This window comes from Lutra lutra, chromosome 6 (assembly GCF_902655055.1).
Source record: "Lutra lutra chromosome 6, mLutLut1.2, whole genome shotgun sequence".
NCBI lineage: Eukaryota > Metazoa > Chordata > Mammalia > Carnivora > Mustelidae > Lutra > Lutra lutra.
Window position 1 is genome coordinate 29,096,387 of NC_062283.1, and position 21,228 is coordinate 29,117,614.

The following is a 21,228-nucleotide window of genomic DNA, read 5'->3' on the forward strand; positions in this document are numbered from 1 at the left end:
AGGGAGAGCAGAAAAAGAGGAAGTCTCTCTCCATTTAGGGCAACATCTACTTCCTCATTCTGTGTCACCATAATGGCTGGAATGTAGTCACACAGACAAAAGTAGCCTCGTGGAAGGCTGGTGAATCTACACATTTATTTATTTACTTTCCATTAAATTTAAATCCTTGAGGGTTACAGCATCACATGGATTCTGTGGCCAATGGCTTTAGCAGGAATGTGGTTTGGAATTTGGCACGGACCGTGCCACTGTTATTCTTCCCCAGATTATTCTCTGGTTTTGTTTGGTTTGCCACCAGGAGTCACTGTGTTGTCCTTTGCTTTGTACACATAAGCACATTTCTTGCCTAGGTAGAATTCTCGAGCATATACACTTTCAATTTATTTATTTGACAGAGATCACAAGTAGGCAGAGAGAGAGGAAGGGAAGCAGGCTCCCTGCTGAGCAGAGAGCCCGATGCAGGGCTCGATTCCAGGACCCTGGGATCATGACCTGAGCCACCCAGGTGCCCCTAGACCTTCAATTTTAAGAAGAGTTGTATGATCCCCCTGATTCCGGAGACCCCGCTTATAGCTAGCAAAAATGGCCCTGGACCACAGCCTTCCAAATATTATTTGGCGTTTTAGGAGTCCTGTTTCCAGCAGGCCTCCACAGGATCCAAGATGGTGGAAAAAGACTGTAAGAGACTCTTAAATGAGGGTTGCTGGAGGGGAGGTGTGTGGGGGAAGGGATAATTTGGTGATGGGCATTAAGAAGGGTACATGATGTTAGGAGCATAAGGTGTTATATGCAATTGATTAATTGCTAAATTCTACCTCTGGAACTAATAATAAATTATGCTAACTAAATTGAATTAAAAATATTTTTTAAAAAATTAGGATCTTGAGGGAGAAGGACCTGAGAATTTTTTTCCCACCAGAAAGAGACCCCCTCCCCAGAAACTCTGAAACTATCTGGATCTCGTGCATGCCTGCTCCTGGAACCCTCCTACAGGAGTGGGAGATGTGACCTTAGCTCGAGATCCTGGAATCCAGAGACAGCTATGTGCATTGCCCCAGGTTGTGTTGGGGTTCTGGGGTCCAGCAGATCTCCAGTCTTCCACCTTCTCCTAGCCTGCCCTCCCACCAGCCAGGGGTCCCCCTAGTGCCCCTCACCCCCACCCCCAGGCTTGCTGCACAGCCGGATGTCTTCATATCTCCTTCAGAATTAACAGGAGCAGGAATTTCAGTTGAGCCCTTGGGGTGAGACAGGTATAGATCAGAATGAGGAAACCAGACCCCCCTCCACCTGAGTTCTTGTTGTTCTACAACACAACTCTAGCAACTATAGTTCCAACCATCTAAACCCAATCCCAATGATGAGAGCATCAGGAGAAACCTGGGCAGCAAATGCCCCCTTGGTGAGCATGGTGGGCTGGGCAAATGGATCAGAGGTGAAAAGGAAAAGTGAGGGGTGCCCCGGTGCCCTGACTCTGCTGGAAGTCTCTAGAAGACTCCTGTGTCCCTGATATAGGGCTCCACTCCTCATCCCCCACCCCCCTGTCTCATGGTGATGGACTCAGGCAGCCCCTCATGCTGCACACAGCCTGTGTATCTCTCTTCATCTCCAGAAGGCAGCACAATGGCCACCCACTTCTGGATGGTTCCATCCCCTTCTGCATCGTCTCCACAGCTCCTTGTACTAGGTCTGGTGCTCCCTGGCCCACTGCCAGGTCACGGTCATCTCTATAGGGCAGGAGCCCAGGGCACACAGCCTCTCAGGGTGACCCCACAGTCAGGGGGTTGGGGGAGCCTTACATGTGCTCTAGGAGGCTCTATGGAAAAGCAAACAGGGAGCACTAAGGCAAGGCCTTCTAGAAAAGCATCAACTCCACAGACCAAGATGGGATACCTGCTGAGGCTCTGGTTGCCTGCCAGGGTGAGGCAGGGAGTGTTCCCTATCAGGGGGCAGAAGGAACCAGCACTAGCCAGGCCCAGGCCCAAGACAAGAGGGTGGGAACCGCCTCTGACATTTTCCTCCAAGGGAAGAGCCTTTTCAGAGACTCTCCACCTGCTTATGAAGCCTGTAACTCAGTATCTCTAGCTCAGTATTGATAGGTCCTCACAGCTACTGTGTCTCTGGTGAGAAAGAGCCTGAAGAGTGAGAAACCTCCATGAGCCTCCATGAGCCTCAGAGCTACTGCCGTGTTCTCCTGAGAGAACGGTCCCCAGCGTGGGCCTAAGTGTGTGCCATGGCACTGCCCACGGGACTCAGGATGGACCGCTGTCCTCAGCGCATGGCCCGCTATCCCACACTAGATGTTCTCCATCCCTGTGTGTGAGTAGCTCTGGAGAGAGGGCAGCCCCAGGCTGAGCTGGGAGGAGCTGCAGGGCTGAGCTGTGGGGAGTCCTTACCAGTGCAGCTGATGTTCTTGTCCCAAACCCCAAGTGTCTCTGCAGCGACAGGAAGAGCAGCTTCTCGAGTCCATCTTGTCTCTCCATGAAGTGCCCACTAGCCTCCCGTCTCTGCTGGGGTAGCGGCAACAATGAGACTACCATGGATGGCAGAGGCTCCATGTCCAAACTCAGTCACTGTCATTGTCCTAGTCATCCTGTCACCACCTCAGGGTCCCGTTATCCTCCTAGAGCTCCAGCCACTGTGACCTGCAGGGTGGGGGGCCTGCCTACTTCCTCCCCAGGACAGGCAGTGTCTGTCAGGGCAGAGCATGCCTCCAGAGCCCCCCAGCATTTTTCCCTGTGCCCCACCCCCACCAGCTTCTCCATAGGAAACATTCACTCTCTAGACTGTGCTAATGTGACACAGTAAGAAGGACGTACTTGGTCTTCCTCCTCCTGCACACAGTTCTTAACACCTTTGTAATGGCCTGAGTGATGGGAGTCATAGGAGCATCTCTTCCTAGATTTTGTTCTGACATCTTAAAAAAGTTCTGGAAAGATCTTGCCCCATCCTTATACACTGTACCAAACCTCACTGCATACTGTCTCTGTCCTTTGATGCTGTGAGCCCTGAGAAGGCAGGACTCTGTTAAAGGCCTGAAACAGAACCATCTGGCAAACTGTGGAATTCACGCTTCTATATAGATCAGCTGGGAAGGTCTGAGCAGCCTTCCTCTTCAGCTCTAATCATGCCTCTCACTGGTTTATGCCTGGATCCCACATGCAAGGCCCTCCACTGACTGTTTCATATGCTAAACCCTCAAGACCTTAACTAGAAATGATTAACTACACCTATGTCCTGACCTCCCTGTGTCCAATGTCACCCACACCTTGCCCAGCCTGACAGTTGACTGCTAGGAACCTCACCCCCCATCAACCTAGATCGTACACGCACATCAGGGTCTACACAGAGTTCCAGCTCATTCATGAACCTTCCCCCAACCACTGGGGGTCTGGCCTATGAACCCTGTAAACTGTGTTTCTGCTTCTCATGTGACATCTAAGGAGGCGTCTGTCTTCAGTAGCTCTCAGTCTGCCTCACACCCTCAGTCACGTGCTCTCAGAAGTGTGGGCGCCTCCCTGTCTTCACTGTAGGCTCTGTGAGGACAACCACTAGCTTATACCTTCTGGTTCCTTCCCTACAGGGACCTAAACTGTGTCCATGACCACTGAGTCTGGTTAGTTAACCACTTAATGACACAAGGACCCCGTCTGCCTGAGCAGACTTTCCCCCCTTCACTTTCACATGACAGCTTGTGCACACCTGCCTGCCCCAGCCTGACATGGGGGGCACCTGACAGGAGGGTATCATGCCCCTGGGGGTCAGGGTCAGGGGTGTGCTTGACTTCCTCTGCTTTCTCCCAGGCCCCAAGCTGCTGGCTGTCTTGGCTGCTCTTTGTCCAGACTGAGCCCTGGGGTTTGGCGGTAGGGTCGCTGCACATTCCTCAGGTTTCGGGGGTTACTCTTCATCTGGCTTGTGAAGATCTTGGTCTCGTTGTCTGAAGAACTTGGCTATTGTGTGCACCACTGGACTCCAGACTGTCTCCATCTCCTCATGGTCATGGCAGAGGAAGTTGGCTGATCTGTGGAGCCCAAGGCAGGAAACGCAGGGCCTCCTGGAGCGGATTCGACTCTGCTGAGGGGGAATACTGCAGAGAGCACTGTCCTGAGGGAGGAAGTGGGGGCTTCGGAGGAGGCTCCAGGATTTACTGAGTGAGGACCTAGTGATGCACAGGTGAGAAATGCGTGTGTATGTCTGTGTGTGTGCGTGTGTGCACACGTGTGTTGTATGACAGGAGAGACAGGGCACACAACATAACACAATGGGAGACAACAACACAAAAACCCTCCCTATCCCCCGCCCCCTGTGACAGTCATATTCCAATCCCTCACCCATGGTGTCCCCATAGAATGCAGTGATTGCGTATGATTTCCTGCAAAGGAGGCACTATTTGCATTTCTACAATAAAAAATAAAATCCCTGCTACTTTGTCGAAACTCACTGGTGTCTTGCTTTTGCCAGCCGTGTAAAGATGACAGGCAGATCATGCCCCAAAGCTGTGTGAGAGCTGAACGTGTGAGCACATGCTGTCTGCGCTCAGGATGCAACGGAAATCATCAGCCACTGTAAAAGAGAACCGTTTGAAGAACATTATAAATCAGCTGCATGCAGGAACATCCTGGGAACAGTAGAACTTTCTATAATAGTACTGACTGGTGATAAGAGCGGCAAACATGGAAATGGTGTCATCAGAAGCTCACCCTGTCCTCTGAGTCATGAAGCTGAGTGCCGTACGTGGTGACCGAGGCTGTGACCAGACTGTTGCCTGTCCCCGTGGGCTGTCCCTGCTTCTGCTGGCGGACCCCTGTGTCTACCAGAGTGAGACACGTGTGGGGAAAAGTTATCAGTCTGGCAATAAATCCTTATCCATGACGTTTCAAGTATGTCACAAGAATGTGTTCTAATCACTTAAAGACTCAGTTAAAGACGTGTAAGAATGAGGGTTTTGTTGATGTGAGGAGTTCACTGCATCAGGTGTCATCACCGGGGCTCAAAGAAGCTGGGAAACCGTTACATGGTGGGACAGATGGTGCCTGTGTTGCTGCAAAGTTCCGGGCCTCAGACAAAGTTCTAGAGAAATTTCTGGATGTTCTCACTTGGTCCTGCAGAAGTCTCTGTAATCAGTGATTTCAGGATGATATAGTAAAGTGTTAACTCAAATAAGTCACTTTGAATATTTACACATGCACTTTCTACTCACAGGATTTTCTTGTTCACAGGTATTACTCATCCAGTAAATGATCATTTGAGACAGTTGCCAGAGGAGAGAGGGTGGGATCTGGCAACATGGGGAAGGCGTAGTGGGAACACAGGCTTCCAGTTCCAAAATGAATAAGTTGATGGGAATAAAAGGTACAGCATGAGGAAGACAGTGGATGACACTGTCATAGGGCTGCATTGGGCAGATGCGAGCTACACCTGTGAGGAATAGAGCGTGACGTGCCAACTTGTCACATCATTACTTTGTACAGCTGAGACTAATGGAATATTATGTGTCAACTATACTTAGAATTTAAATACTTTTTAAAATTATTCTATTACAGTTTGAGGTGTTTTTCACATTTTACATTAAATGAATATACATAGCAAATTCTAGTCTTGTGTATGAGAATTGATAAATAAAATGTGCAATGATCGCATTTAACTTACACAAAATTAGGTACAAAGACTAAAAATACAAATAAACATCTGAAATGATTAAATATCGTATTTCAATATTCAGAGGGAAAGGATAACACTGGGCAGACCTGGGCCTCCAGCAGGGCTAAGACAGCAAAACTGCTGAGCATGGTGTCAAATCTGTTAGAGTCACTTAATAAGAAGACATGCAAATGGAGTAAGTAAATGTTTGGGAAATAAACTTTTTTCCAGAGAGTTGGCTTCGATAACTTTTTTATGAACAGTGATGTAAATACTGTCTTTAGTCTTAGAGCAGTATGTTACTAATTACAAAATGTGGATTAATTTGAGAAAATAAGAATTAATGAGCATATAAAAGTATTAAGGACATCAAGGAGGAAAAAGTAGAGGATACCATTTTTCAAAAATTAATATGACATAGCAGTTTATTTTATTTTATTCTAATTTTAAGGACTTATTTATTTCAGACGGAGAGCACTCAGAACCCTGTGAGCCCAGGGAGGGGCAGAGGGAGAGAGAGAGAGAATGCTAAAGCAGAGCCCACAGCAGTACACAGGGCTCAATCTCAGGGCCCTGAGATCATGATCTGAGCCAAAATCAAGAGCCACCTACCCCTTAATCAACAAAGCCACCCAGGTGCTCCTGGCATAGCATTTTATTTTTTTTTTATTTTTTTTTTTTAAAGATTTTATTTATTTATTTGACAGAGAGATCACATGCAGGCAGAGAGGCAGGCAGAGAGAGAGGAGGAAGCAGGCTCCCTGCTGAGCAGAGAGCCCGATGCGGGCTCGATCCCAGGACTCCGAGATCATGACCTGAGCCGAAGGCAGCGGCTTAACCCACTGAGCCACCCAGGCGCCCCCTGGCATAGCATTTTAAAGAAAAATGTCCATATCAAGAAAAAAAAAAAAAACAATGACATTATTTAATAAATTCTGTGATTGCAATTACAATTTGAATAAAATACACACATAAAGAAGTTTTAAGTTTTAATTTAATTAACCTTGATTATTTACAAAGCTATATAGATTTAACTAGTTAAATCCATTCAATCAGTTGCCAGGATCAATATGTAATAATAAATGATTTTGGGGACTGAGTGAACCACAGAGACATTAAATATATAAGAATTTCTGACAATATTACAGGGGAAAATCTAAATGCAGTTGTTACAGTGAGGGAAGACCTAGGACCATGAACAATATAGTTGACATTCTATATGTTGTTACTTAAAAAACAATATAATGGGGGACCCACTGAACATTTTCTGTGGGGCTCCCTTGTGAAACCAGGGCTCACACGGGCCTATCACTTCACTAATGACAGCTTTGTAAAAAAGAATCACTCCAAAATAGTTTGGAATCTCGACAACTGAGACATTTTTATAATGCTTTAAGAAATAAAATATACTACAACTTCTATCATCTGGAAGCAGTTTTTTTTTTTTTTAAAGATTTTATTTATTTGACAGACAGAGATCACAAGCAGGCAGAGAGGCAGGCAGAGAGAGAGAGAGGAGGAAGCAGGCTCCCTGCAAAGCAGAGAGCCCGATGCGGGGCTCGATCCCAGGACCCTGGGATCATGACCTGAGCCGAAGGCAGAGGCTTTAACCCACTGAGCCACCCAGGCGCCCTGGAAGCAGTTTTTATAACACACAGTTTAGTTAGAACATAGAAAGGCTATAACTAAACCTTTTCCTATACATGGTTTTATTGTACTGACGGTCATGTTTTTAATAACATCCTTGCCTCACATGGAGTTCGCTGCAGGAATCGTTGGCTGACGGCATGTCTGGCATAACAGGACCAGGGGGGACACCCCGGACGACTCAGAGTCAAGTGTTCAGGGAGCTTCAGAGTGTGCAGGGCAGACAGTGTGTCAGCGGAGACGTCTAGAACCAGAACGAACACGCAGGCACAGGAACACAGTCGCAGCCCTGCTGGGGCTTCTCGTGCCCCTCCCCCCGCGTGGGAACCTGCGGACTCAGGCACCAGGGCATCTCCACGTGATCACCGGGGCCAGAGTGCGCAACAGATCCGGGCTTCTCCATCTGTTCATTCCTGAAGCCCAGGCCTTGTTTGTGGGCCTTGGTGGCTACTGCTCTCTCTGCTGCAGGGCTGCACCCCTGTGGGCAGAGGTCATGAACATCTCAGTCCCCAGCAGCTCCCAATGGAGGGAAGGGCCGGTGGGGGTTTCCTGAGTGACCGCCTGCTCAGGGGCTGACTCAGGAGGATGACCAGGACTGGCCAGCACTAGTTAGGAAGGGAATCACTTCCTGAGTATCTGTGGGGAAAGAAACGTTCATCTTCAGGTGGAAGGGTCTGGATGGGCTCCACCCTGGGAAAGGAAAGTGAAGGCAGAGCGTCTCCTGAAGAGGGGCGGACGGGGGCACCCTCCACTACCTCAGCTCCCGAAGTCTTTGCAGGAGCCCCCTGCCCGCACCCCTCCCCCCGCCCCCGCATCGGCTCCTCCCCCTGCGGGCCCCACCCTGCTGGGCAGAGGTGGGGAGGATGGGGGCGGAGGACGGGAGTACATTGTGTCTTTGCTGAGCTGCTCCCAGGGTTCAGCAAGAACACAAGGCCACACCTGTCACTGCACTGAATCTCTGTGCAACCCTCTGGGAAGGGAGGGGAGAGGGAGCAGCATCTACTTCAGTTCCCCGAGGTGACTTTAAGGTGAGGGGGGAAGAGACTTGTGTGCTTTCCCTGTTAGGGCTTCTCCCATCTCTCCCAGGCTAAGGGCTCCTGCTGCAGCAGGGGAAGGGTCACAGCCAAAACCCAGGCTTGTCTTCGGACTCCTCCCTTCCATCCCCACCCTGTGCCTGTTCAGGATGAACACTGCTGGTATCCATGTTTGCAGGGAGAAGGGCAGACAGAACTGGCCTGGAACCCAGCACATATCACCACATAGCAGCAGAGCAGACAGGAACAGAGTAGAGGGGAGGCAACAATTGCTATTGCTCAATGGGCTTGAGAAAGGAGAAAAAACCTGTGTATGTTCATCGTCTCTCACCCCAGTACACCTGCACTTCGGGTTCCCCTGCAGCCCTCCAGAGCACCAGCAATTTAATGTTCTAGCACATGGAGCTGGAGTGGGGCAGGGGCTCAGGGCAAGGGGGCAATCATGCACTGTTCCCTGGATGGTTCCAGTTAGAGCCAGAGCAACTTTCCAACCCCACTCACACAGGAATGCAGCAGAGAAAGTGCTACTATCCTGTCGTCACAGGATTTTTGTTCCCTGAGTGCCTGTGATTCTTGGTCATGCTTCTGTGAAAAATGGAGAGGCGGAGGAGAGGGAGAGTGGTGGGCAGCAAAGCAAGTGTATTGAGGGATAGTACAAAGCTCCCAGAGAGGGAGGGGACCTTGTTTTGTTACTTAAATCAAGGGGTTTTTATAAGCTCTTAGGAGGAACTGTCTTGAGCTTTCTGAATGTGGGCCCCTGTGGATTGGCTGCTAACGTGAGCCAATCAGGGCTGTGATCATGCCCCGTCTACTTATCTGATTACTGTTCACGTGCTGCTGGTCTTTGGAGCTGACATCTGGAGACTAACTGCCTCAGCTTGTGATAGTAACCAATATTTCATGATTAACTGTTTTGTTTCAGGATGTTTTACAAAACACTCCTGCAGAGGCTGCTAGACAGGATGCTACTGTGGTCTTTTCTAAACTGTAAAACAGGATGCTAGTGCGGTTTTGTCTTAGCTGTTCTGTTCCCTGTTTTCTTGTTGGGGACCGGGGCCCTGACTACCTATGTGCCCAATTAACCTTGAACACCATTAGGTAGAGGGGTTGAGGGGGAGGGTTTGGTTTTGTCCATTTTAACACCATTAGGTAGAGAGGTTGAGTGGGAGGGTTTGGTTTTGTCCATTTAAAAATTCTTTCCTGGGGCGCCTGGGTGGCTCAGTGGGTTAAGCCGCTGCCTTCGGCTCAGGTCATGATCTCAGAGTCCTGGGATGGAGCCCCGCATCGGGCTCTCTGCTCAGCAGGGAGCCTGCTTCCTCCTCTCTCTGCCTGCCTCTCTGCCTGCTTGTAATCTCTCTGTCAAATAAATAAATAAATAAAATCTTTAAAAAAAAAAAAAATTCTTTCCTGTGTTGCTACACAATATGGAGCAGTCAGAAAAGGGAAATGGGTGGGGCGCTTGGGTGGCTCAGTCCGTTGAGCATCTGACTCTTGTGTTCTGCTTAGGTCCTAGGATCTAGCCCTGCCTCCGGCTCCCTGGAGTTTGCTTGAGGTTCTTCCTTGCCCTCTGCCAGTTCCCTGCTTGCATATGCTCTCTCTGTCTTTCTTTCTCTCTCAAAATAAATAAGATCTTTTAAAAAAAAATGGGAAATGGGAGAAGGAAAGAATTGACAGAGTTTCTCATAAGGCAGAGACATGAAAACAAAATAAGAAACAAACAAGACTTCACATGTGTGATGGAGTTTAAACCATGTTTAACTCTGTGAGGTCAGCCAGATGTTCCTCTCATGTCCCATGTGAGGAATGCGACCTGAAGTGCCCGATGACAGAGCTCATGGAGCCCAAGTCTTGACCCCCACCCAGGGCCCCATCTCCTGCAGCAACTCCAGGGAGGAAGTGGCACTGGAGGGCACGCAGTGGGTCCCTGATGACACCACAGTTCCCTGTGCAGCACCAACCCCACAGAGTGGAATCCTCTCAGTGATGGAGGACTCACCACCTATGAAGGAAGGTCACTCCTGTGTTAAGTCTAATTTGAAAACAAAAAAGCAAAACAACAACAACAACAACAACAAAAGCAACAAACCTTAGAGATTCTTAACTCTAGGAAACAAACAGGGTTGCTGGAGGGGAGGTGGGGGGGATGGGGTAACCGGGGGGATGGGCATTCAGGAGGGCACGTGATGGAATGAGCACTGGCTGTTACACACAACTGATAAATCACTAAATTCTATCCCTGAAACTAATAATACACTATATGTTAATTAAATTGAATTTTTAATTTAAAAACAACCTTCATGATGATGCCCCATTTTCTCCCAGAAGCGTCTAGGGAAATGACACATTTCTGACCCCTGGAGTCAAACAGAGTAAGTCCAAGTCTTCACACGGCACCCTTCAAATACCTGAACTCTTGTCATGAGCAAGGTGTATCCCATCAGCCTAAAAACGAACACAAAATAGCTATTTTCAGTAGGAAGGCTGATGTGATTCCTCTAGCCCACCACCGCCTGAAATGTGAAGTTCTCCCGGAGTCCTTTCTGATGAGGCTGATTAATTTACGGACCTGATGATCTGTATCTGGGGCCTGATAACCCCCAGGCAGGGGGATGCAGCTGCAAGCAGGTGAAACAGGCTCAGTGTGTTTGTATATTCAATATGCAGCCTGAGGAGACAGGCAGCTGGAACCTAGAACAAGGACCCCATCCTGGGAGCAGCTCAGGACCTCCTTCCTGAGCAGGGGACATGTGATTTGGGCCCCCAGGACAGACAGGAGCTGACAGAGGAAGGATGGGGTATCGAGGCCAGCAGCTGGGGAGAAGTCCTGGCAGCTGGACAGTAGGGTCTGTTCTCAGGATGGACCGAGCACAGGGAAGTGGCCGGTTTTGGCAGCATGGAGCTGAATTGGGCAGGCCTGTACCTCGACCACTTGGATTCCAGAATGTTCCCAACCACCTGCTGAGCTGCTGGACCTGAACATGTTCCCTATCCACGGAAACCTCAGCCTCATCCCTTGTCCCGTGGCAGATGCTGTAAGGAACAGCTGTGACGTGCTCAGAACCGTGCCTGGCACGTGACTATGGTGAACCACTGCCTGCTCTCGTGGCTGGAGGGAAACTGGGTGGGAGGGAGGGGAGTGGAGGCCAGAGGCCATCCGGGGGAGCCCTCCTGGCCTGGAGTGGGGAACAGAGAGTGAGGGTGAGAGTCCTTGTGGAGTAAGGCCTCGGGGGTGCCGTGTAGAGAAGAGATGGGGCAGGAGGAGACTACATGCATTGACAGGTCAGGAGACCACAGCTGGGGCTCTGCACTGGAGGCCTATGTCCACCTTCTCCCTCGTGAACGACCCTTCTGCTCTCTCTAGTCCTTTTCATACTCCTCGCCACATCGTCCTCATGTCACAATGTGAGGTGAGAATTACTGAAGCATGAAAGAATTACCTTGGGCGGCAGTCAGGGTAACTGGGCCAGCTAGATGGAAGCTTCTGGAAGAGATGACCTGCAGTGTCTGCCTGGAGCACAGGAAGGACCCTGGGAGCATCTTCTTGGCCACAGCATCTCCAAGCCTGAATCACCAAGGGCTGTGTCACTCACAGAGCCACCAAGGGATCCATGGGCTGTCCATCCTGAACGAAGCCATTTTATGAGGGGATATCAGGTCTGACTGGACTCTGCACAATTTGGTGTCCAGCTTCCTTACACGGGAGCCCAGGAAGAAGAGTCCAGCACTGGACGTTTTGTCAGTGAACCCACATCCGTCTGCTCCAAGCCCAGCAGAGCCAATCCCTGAGATGTTAGGATGCAGCAGGAAAGGGTTTATTTGTGGAGCAGCCAAAGAGCAGATGGGAGGGCAAGCTTCATATTGGCCTCCTGGAAGGGGCAAGAACGAGTTTTTTTTTTTTTTTTTTTTTTTTTTAAATAATCATTGGGTTGAGATTATATGCATATTGATGTAAAGGGTGGGGAAACTTATGACTGTTCATGAGGAAAGTTGTGTTGGGGAGAGTTACTTGGAAAAGGAAAGAAGCCTCGGTTCGTTTTGCTGCCACAGTGCAAGTACAGGACAGTGAAAACAGAGTAAAGCAGAGCGGGTTTTATTAAAGTCACTCCAGGAGAGGGAGAGAGTCAACAGACACTAAGTCCTCAGTAACTCCAAAGTGTAGGCCTATATCAATCTTTGGGTGGGTCCTGGGGTCCCAGCATTGGAGTGACAGGCCTGGGTAGTATAATAATCAGTCAACTAGGGGCGCCTGAGTGGCTCAGTGGGTTAAGCCTCTGCCTTCAGCTCAGGCGGTGATCTTAGGGTCCTGGAATCAAGCCCTGCATTGGGCTCCCTGCTCAGCAGGGAACCTGCTGCCCCCACCTCCCCACCCCCGCCCCCTGTCTGCCGGGCTCTCTTGTCTACTTGTGATCTCTCTGTCAAAAAAAAAAAAAAAAAAAAAAAAAAAAGAGAGAGAAGAAGAAAAAATCAGTCAACTATGTGAGTCCTCTCCAATGATGCTTCGGAATGCCTACAGGGGAAGGAAACCTCAGAATTATTTGTATTTTAGAGACACAGCTCAGATCAGGACAAGCCCCTGCTTTCTGCAGGCACGACAAACTTGACTCTTCCTCTGTGGGGACATTGTGACCACAACCTGACTGCCAGATAGCTGAAAGGGGGTGCTCCTCAGTGGGGGTTCTCCGTCAAGACCTCAGACACCTAAGGTCTGTCCTTCTGTCGCTCCTACCCAGCAAGCTTCCAGTCGAACACATGGCGCATGCGCACTGAACAGACATGCGTGTAATGTACCTCCGGTGTTCACACCTTGAGCCCAGGCTTCTGCAGGGACAGCTGGTAGATGTGTGAATGGGGTCTGCAAAGAAACACTAGCTCCCTGGGGAGAAGCAGTTCTCTGAAAACCCAGCTTCACATTGTCTGCTAGTTGCCACCTCAGGATCGCTCTGGGGCATGGTTTCAGTGCGCTTCTGTGAGCGGCACAAGAAAAGGGCCTTTCGCTATTGTTGGGAGGACCCGCATTCCTGTGTGTGGTTTGTAGTATCTCATAGAGCAAAATGCCACCCTGTGCTGCAGAGGAAGAAAGATGCCGGGTTTTAGGAGGCGGGGAACCCTATGCTGTCTTGTCTAAATTTGGACAGATCTTTGGTGGCTTGCACTATTATTGACTTTAGAACTACTGATAAAGGAAATTTGGAACTTTTAATAATCATGGGCCTTGCTCCTAGGCTCGCAATGAAGCTATATACTCTAACATTTGCCAAGGTTAGAAGGACTTAACCGAACTTCAAAGCAGGGGCTCTATTTCTGCCTGAGCACACATTGTGCATCTGATTTGTTAGCAAATAAGCTAAAAGAAAAATTCTTAACTAGAGAGAACAAACTGTTATCACCAGAGGGAAGGTGGGGGCGGGGGGGGGGGCGCCGGATAAGTTAAATAGGTTATGGGGATTGAGGAGGGCACTTGTGATGAGCACTGAGGGTTGAAGGGAAGTGTTGAATCACTATATGCACACTTGAAATTAATATTATGCTGTATGTTAACTAACTGGAATTCAAATAAAAACTTGGGGGAAAATGGGTAAAAATCTCCCTACGTTCCGCTCCTATACCTAGACTGTTTGCAACCTTGCACATACTAAAAGAATAGTTCAAGTTTGTAACATTCTGGAATGTTTTTCATCACGTCGGTTTGTAATTCTTTCTGTAAAAACAGGTATAACCCTGCCCCGAATGTTCCTCCCCCTGATGAGGGAGCAGGAGGCTGGCTGAAGACAAATCAAAAGCCTTGCACCCCCTCTCCACCCCTCCCCTCGGCAATATGGGTAACATTCCTCAGGCACCCCTGACCCGCCCTAACTGCGGTAAATGAGAAACAAATAGTTAACTTGCAGAGATCACAATCCAGCAAGAAGGAATCTCCCAACTATCTTGATGTTAATGGATGGCCAAAAGACAACATTGATCAAGCCTCCCTTATCCCAGCACCTTGTAGGCCCTCTTTAGCATATGAAAGCTCCATTGAAACCTCCCTTCCCCTCACCTTCCCCCAACCGCAGGGTAAGTAACCTGCCATCTCTCACAACCATGGGCAGCTGCATCTCTGTCTGCCCACAGGTCCTATCCTCGTGCTTTAATAAACCACCATTTTGCACCAAAGATGTCTCAAGAATTCTTTCTTGGTCTTCGGCTCCAGACCTCAGCCCACCAAACCTCACCTAGGTTCTAGAACTTCATCATATGGCCCCCGAATGTGGGGCTGTGAGTCTTTACATTTGGACTCTGAGCTTCGGTGCAAAATTGGTGAGTACTTTCTCTCCTTTTCCTTTACTCTCATTTCAGGGCTTTTCAAGGAGTATGGTCTTATTGGAACACTTGCATGTCAGTTGCTCAGGCTGTAATCCTCTAGCCGGTGGCTGCTCTACGGGGAGGAGGGCGTCTGCCTTTTGGCAGTAAGTTAGTACCCTGGCTGGAATGGCAATAAGACCCAGAAACTTGATGGCCTCTCTTTATTCCTGTTCTTATATAAAGTTGTCTTTCTTGGGCACGGGACAGCCACCTGAGTCATCAGGACGGCTGCCAATCTTAAGACTCCTGTGTGAGGTTTCCTCCTGATTGATCTAATGTGATCCCCTCCACATCCCTGGTCTAGCCACTTCTGGATGAGAGACCTCCACTGGGAGCCGGCCTAAACCAGTACCCAGTTGAATTAAAATGCAACCAGGGACCGTTTCCTGGGGAAGTTGGCTGTAAGGACCACATGTGTTGGAATGTTGCATAGACCATGATGGATTTCAGTCTTTACTGTTTGTCAGTGTCTTCTACAGACTACTTAAAGCTACAAAATTGGGTAATTTCCCCTTGCCAAACTTTTCTAGTATTTCCATGGGTTAAAATGGCAAAACAGTATGCAGTCTTCAGGACAGAAGATGGCATGGCATGGCACAGTGTTTTGGTCCATTCACCAGGCACCCATCGGCAGCCTAGGATGCGATGGGGAAGGGGAGGGATGCCGGCACCCCTCCAGGGCCTTTTATGGCAGGAATGCCTTCCCAGGGAAGGCAGGATGGTGATCAATAGCGATTTTTGTTGAGGGACGCCTCTGGTCGCTTTTGACACACGCTCTGACATATCCTGCGTGGGACGCCACCCAGGAGTCGGGGGCGATTTGGTAATGGACCTTCTTTACGTTTCTGGGAGCATGGCCTCAGTAGGCTTCTTCAGTTCCCAAGGACTCTACCTTGAGGTGCCTTTTAGCCCACTGGAAATAATTTGGATTGCAAAACTTAGAAAAGGACTGAGCTCCTGTACACTGCATGGCCTCAGTGGGATCTATCAGTTAGATCTCCTCTGCAGGAAACAGGGCAAATGGACCTAGGATACAGATATTCATTGCTCATACCTAGGCCTTCATTGCTCTACACCAGAACCCCAGACTAAGGGGCTTTTGCAGAATGTGTTCGCCCAAATGAGTCAGCTAGTAAACTTCCTCCTGACATATTGGATGATAATTACGTAAATGAGCCTTCTTCTAGTAAACCCAGGTTGCTGGGCCATCCCTAGCAAAGGGGACTCTGGCTTTATTTCTCTCTGTTTCTCCTAATAGATGTGGGGCTTCTCCCTCCCTCACTTCCCATGTTAATGGCTATAACTGGAGCCAACTGGGGTTAGTCTAACTCGAGACAGGACCGTAAGGAATATTCCCAAGCAGCTGCCGAAACTCTCTTTGTTTCGGGGAAGTTTCCCTGTCTTCTCTGGCCGGACTTGGACTGCTTAACTCCTCCCCCCTTGCTGGTGGGAAAGCATGGCGTCTGCTCCTCTGTTGGGGCTGATGAGCTCTAAAACCGGGAATCCTTTCTCTGCCTCCTGGCGGCACTTTGTTTCCTCTGTTTCCCCCTTCTCCTGTTTCTGTACCAACGTGTGTGCAGCCTGCATGACTAGCCTCTAGATCATGCACCGTGGATCCTTCTCACTGTCAAGGAGCAAGAAGAGCGCCCCCCGGGACCTAACACCCCCCACTCCAGATCCTCAGGTAAACATTCAAAGTGGAGTGGGCCCAGGTGGAACGTAAATCAGTATTGGAACTAAGTTAAGTTTGTTGGTTTAATTAAGATAGACGTGTCTTTTAAGTTAGCAGCAGTAAATGTGAAACTTCGAAGTTTACTGAAAGTCAAATAAGCTCGTGTTATTTGTTAAAATATGTTAGCAAAGAGATGACTAAACTGATAGTTAATTGTGTGTCTCAAAGTTTTAATGGGTAATTGCTGAAGTAGCTTTCAAAGTCTTTGGTAACCTGAAACTTTAAAGTTTTGGTTGGATGACAAATGGAATTAAATTACGGACATCTAGGTCTTAACCAAACAGGATAAAATGCTAAGTCATTAATTACTGGATGTAGGTTTGTGCTTTTGACTTCTTACTGCAAAGAAACTAAGAGTATTTTAATCTGTTGGTAAACGTGTTTTGCGCTTAACTGATTCATAAATTTGCCATCTGAAGAATTCTGTTGTAACAGTTCACAATTGGTTAATACTTAGTCTTCACTAGAGATTAAGGTGTTTCTTTTTTTTTTTTTTTTTTTTTTTTTTTTTTTTTTTTAAAGATTTTATTTATTTATTTGACAGAGAGAAATCACAAGTAAGCAGAGAGGCAGGCAGAAGGAGGAAGCAGGCTCCGTGCTGAGCAGAAAGCCTGATGTGGGGCTCGAACCCAGGACCTGGGATCATGACCTGAGCTGAAGGCAGCGGCTTAACCCACTGAGCCACCCAGGCGCCCCGAGATTAAGGTGTTTCTAAGAGTACAAAATTCTGCTTAGTGTAATTAAGACTGATGGAAATAAGGGAAACAACTCTGTGGAAAAGTAGACGATATGTAAGAAAGATTTAAGGAATAGAAATGCGTTTTATTAAAGATAAAAGGTAATTTTGTCCTAAATGAGATGGTTGTTTGGAAGGAAATGGCTTGGGACAAAACCTGAATGCAAAGGAAAGTTGTAGAAGGTTTGTGAAGGGAAATCTTCAGAAAAGGAATTTTAGCTATGGTCAAGAGGGACTAAGATTGAAATGAATGGGTTTTAAAGGTACATTGGTATAAGACTGAAATTGTCTCTGTTCAAAAGGACAAAGTTTTCTTAGATTAATTGATCTGCTGTTATGAAAATGTAAATGGTTTTCTCTTTGCCTGCCCAGAAAACCCAGTTTCTATGTTTTGTTCTATCAGGTGTTTAACATCCCTAATTATATTTAGGCATGTGCTTCAAAACTTTATAAGATTTTAGCAAATGTTGACAAGATTTAAGTTGTAAATCTCTTTAACTCAGGCTTTTCCTTGGTATGCGAAGTTATTCATGAAGTACTGCTAAACCAATGATAAACCTTGGGTCACATTTGGGAAAATGCTATAACTATTCTAGAGATTCTATGCATTTCCTAAAGTTTTAATATTTTGAGAGATCATCGCTTGGTATTGTAATTATGGAAATGTTATGTGTCACAGAAATAACCTGATTTCCTTGCCAGCTAAATTGTAAACTCTCATCTCGTCAGCTCTAACCATATCCATTCTGAGTTTTTGTCATTTATAATTGTTTTAATTCTCTTGTAAAATGAGTTTTATCTTCAAGGAGATTCATATAAAGGACTTTCGGGACAAATACAGATATTTGATATACTTGAAAATCCTAAAACTGAAATGGGTAAGAATTTCCCAAACTAACTAAAGCGGCATTTGGACTAAACCAGAATTAGTAACATGGGACTAAATGAACTAAAACACTATAGTTTTGTCTTATTTTAAACATTGCTGCTTCTCTAATGCTTGCTCTTCCAGACTAGGGATACTTTTTCTTAAGTTATCTGTAACTTACAGAGATGTAAAAGTGTTGATTTGTAAACAAATTCAAGGCATTCAACTTTTCTCTCTATCTGAACCCTCTGAAACCAAAAGGTCTCAGTAAGTATTCTTTCTTCCATGGCAATCAGTCATTTGCACAAGTTCAATAAGAATTTGTTCTTGTAACAGGACACCATTGGGAACATGGGTTATTTTACCAAGGCTTTGACTGGAACGTCATGTTTGAGAAAGACATGCGTAGACTCAGATATGACCAGACAGCTTTAAGGAACTAAGGTTGACTTTATGAAACCTGGAGCCATAAAGCCCCTTGGGACTGTTGGCCTGATACCTTGCTTACAGAGTTCCCAGCAGCCTCACCAGGTGAGTAAAGAATGTCACTTCCTGGCAGGATACTTTGGGAACCTCAGGAAAAAGAATTTGCCCAAATCGACAGGTATTACAGGCATGTCTGATGGCAAGTACATGGCTTGGCTTCTGGCCCGGAGAGGCTACTAAAAGTTCAACCTAGAGATTCCTTATAAAGAAGTTCCAGCAAAGCAGAGTCTAAAAGATCTATATGATCACATTCACTGTTCTTGCTGAGCTTATGTAAATAATAGGCCAAGTTTGTTAAAACTGGACTTGTTTTTCAAGTGAATTAGTCCTGATTTGGCTATCTCTGGAAATGAGGGTTATTTTAGGGAGAAAAATTATGTTTTAGTAACAAACCTTTATGGATGTTAAATTCTAGATTTGATTGTCTTTAAATGTTTGTTTACCTAAGCTAAACAATTTGAGGTAAACTTCAGAGAAGTTGCACAATAGCTTCTTTAGTCGATCTTATTATTTTGTGGGGATATTAGCAGAACCCCATGGCACATGATTAAACATCTAGAAAGTGGGATTGGCTCCCCTACAATTGTATAACTTAACTAACACCTTGTGTGTGGCTGGGATAATGAAATTGCCTAAAAGCCAGCATACCGCACTCCATAGGATTAACTATGGACTTGTGGAGATAATGGGTGACTCCACTTTCTTTATGATTGGATTAGATGATGTATGGGGGACTCCTCTTACCTCTTGACAAGTTTTCTCCCACTTGCCAGTGATCCTCTGTAATCAGGATATTATTAAGGCTGGACCACTCAAAGGGCTTCTTAATGGTTTCATCCCTTAGTCATGTTTATCCTAGAGGCCTCCTCTGTTGAGGTGAAATTGCGAACAGGTGCTTTAGCTAAGCATAGAACAGCCCTCCTCATAAAAGGAGCCTTAAAGCTTACTATGGGACAGTCCCTGACTGTAATGACATCACATAAGGTCCAGATTTGTCTTAGAAGCCAAAGGCCACCAATGGATGGTGGAGGCCGACTTATTAAATACTGGGCCATACTTACAGATATGCCAGAAATAATACTTAAAACTTATCAAACTTTAAACCTAGTTACCTGTATGCCTGAACCTGACCACTGTACTTCTTTCTCTATAGAGCAAAACTGTTCAGAGGTTGATCTTGCTTACTCTAGTTGGCCAGATTTAAGATGCCCCTGTTAAAAATACAAATGACAGTTGGTTTACTGATAACAATTAGTTTTCATAGAAAGAATAAGAAAAACTAGGTATGCCATAGTGCTCACTAGCACTTTGCAATTGCCAAAGCCTAAAAATAAACATTAACACTGTTTCCAAATATGCCTTCCTGGTACTACATGCCCATGGAGCTATCTGGAAGGAAAGGGGATTGCTGTCAAGCCATAACTCCCCAATCCTCAGTGATTGGTTAGCTTCCTGGTTTGAGGGAGGACTATGGTCAACAATTAAAAATCTCCTTTACGGGCTTCTCATTCTTACTGCCTTATCAATCTTAATATGTTGCTTTGTTCAGTGTTTCTCTACTTGGTGCCGAGACTCCATTGCTGCAATGACTTCACCACGACAGATGATCCTGACCACGCACAGAGACACTTCTTCACTGTCAGCGCTGGATTCAGCTGCCTCCACCCTTCGTAACTTCCCTATAGGTTCCTCAACTGATCAATGTTGACCCGAGTAGGTAGGGACAGCTCTATGCCCCTATTCAGCAGGAAGAAGTTACAGAAGATGAGACCTTCCACCTTCAACTACCTTAAAGATTTAAGGATCAAAATTGTTCAGGGGGGAATGATGAGGGAGCAGGAGTCTGGCTGAAGACAAAGCAAAAGCTGGCACCTTGCACCCCCCTCCATCCGCTCCCCTGGGCAATATGTGTAACATTCCTCAGGCACCCCTAACCGCCCTGACCACCACGGTAAAAGACAAACAAATAGTTAACTTGCAGAGATCACAATCCTGCAAGACAGGAATCTCCCAACTATCTTGATGTTAATGGCTGGCCAAAAGACAACATTGATCAAGTATCCCAGCACCTTTAGCATATGAAGGCTCCATTGAAACCTTCATCTCTGTCTTCCCATGGGTCCTATCCCCATGCTTTAATAAACCACCATTTTGCACCAAAGATGTCTCAAGGATTCTTTCTTGGTCATCGGCTCCGGACCTCAGCCCACCGAACCTCACCTAGGTTCTAGAACTTCATCACCCCCACCCCCCATACTCTCATTTTTGTGAGAATTGTGTGTCCCCAGCAGCTGTCCTTACTTGGGCTCTAGTGAAACTCTATTTCTTCCTTTTAGAAATTCTGAAGGATGGGGCACCTGGGAAGCTTAGTCACTTAAGCATCTGCCTTTAGCTCGGGTCATAGTCTCAGGGTCTTGAAATCGAGACCTGTGTTGGTCTCCCTGCTCATCGTGGAGTCTGCTTTTCCCTCTCTTTCGCCCCTCCCCCCTTTTCATAAGCTTGCTCTCTCTCAAATTAATAAATTAAAAAACAAGAAATTCTAAAATGTTTATTCATTTTGCATGAGCACAAGCATTATAAAATAGTAAACTGCTATATTCTCAACATAAAAATACTGAAAGAATCTTGTTTTTCAATCCTATTAGGTTTCCTCTACATACACACCTGAGAAAAAGCTTAATTTATAAATTAGACACCGTAATAAATTTGTAACACTTGTTACTAATAAAACAGGAAATATAACAAT

General features: G+C 46.8%; 1 long non-coding RNA gene across 1 annotated transcript; it reads left to right on the forward strand.

Moving 5' to 3' along the window:
- Nucleotides 1-423: 423 nt before the first annotated feature.
- On the forward strand, nt 424-4,880 carry LOC125101833 (uncharacterized). Its single transcript, XR_007127944.1, has 2 exons — nt 424-4,170; nt 4,459-4,880. It is a non-coding gene; the product is annotated as an uncharacterized LOC125101833 (long non-coding RNA).
- Nucleotides 4,881-21,228: the final 16,348 nt, after the last annotated feature.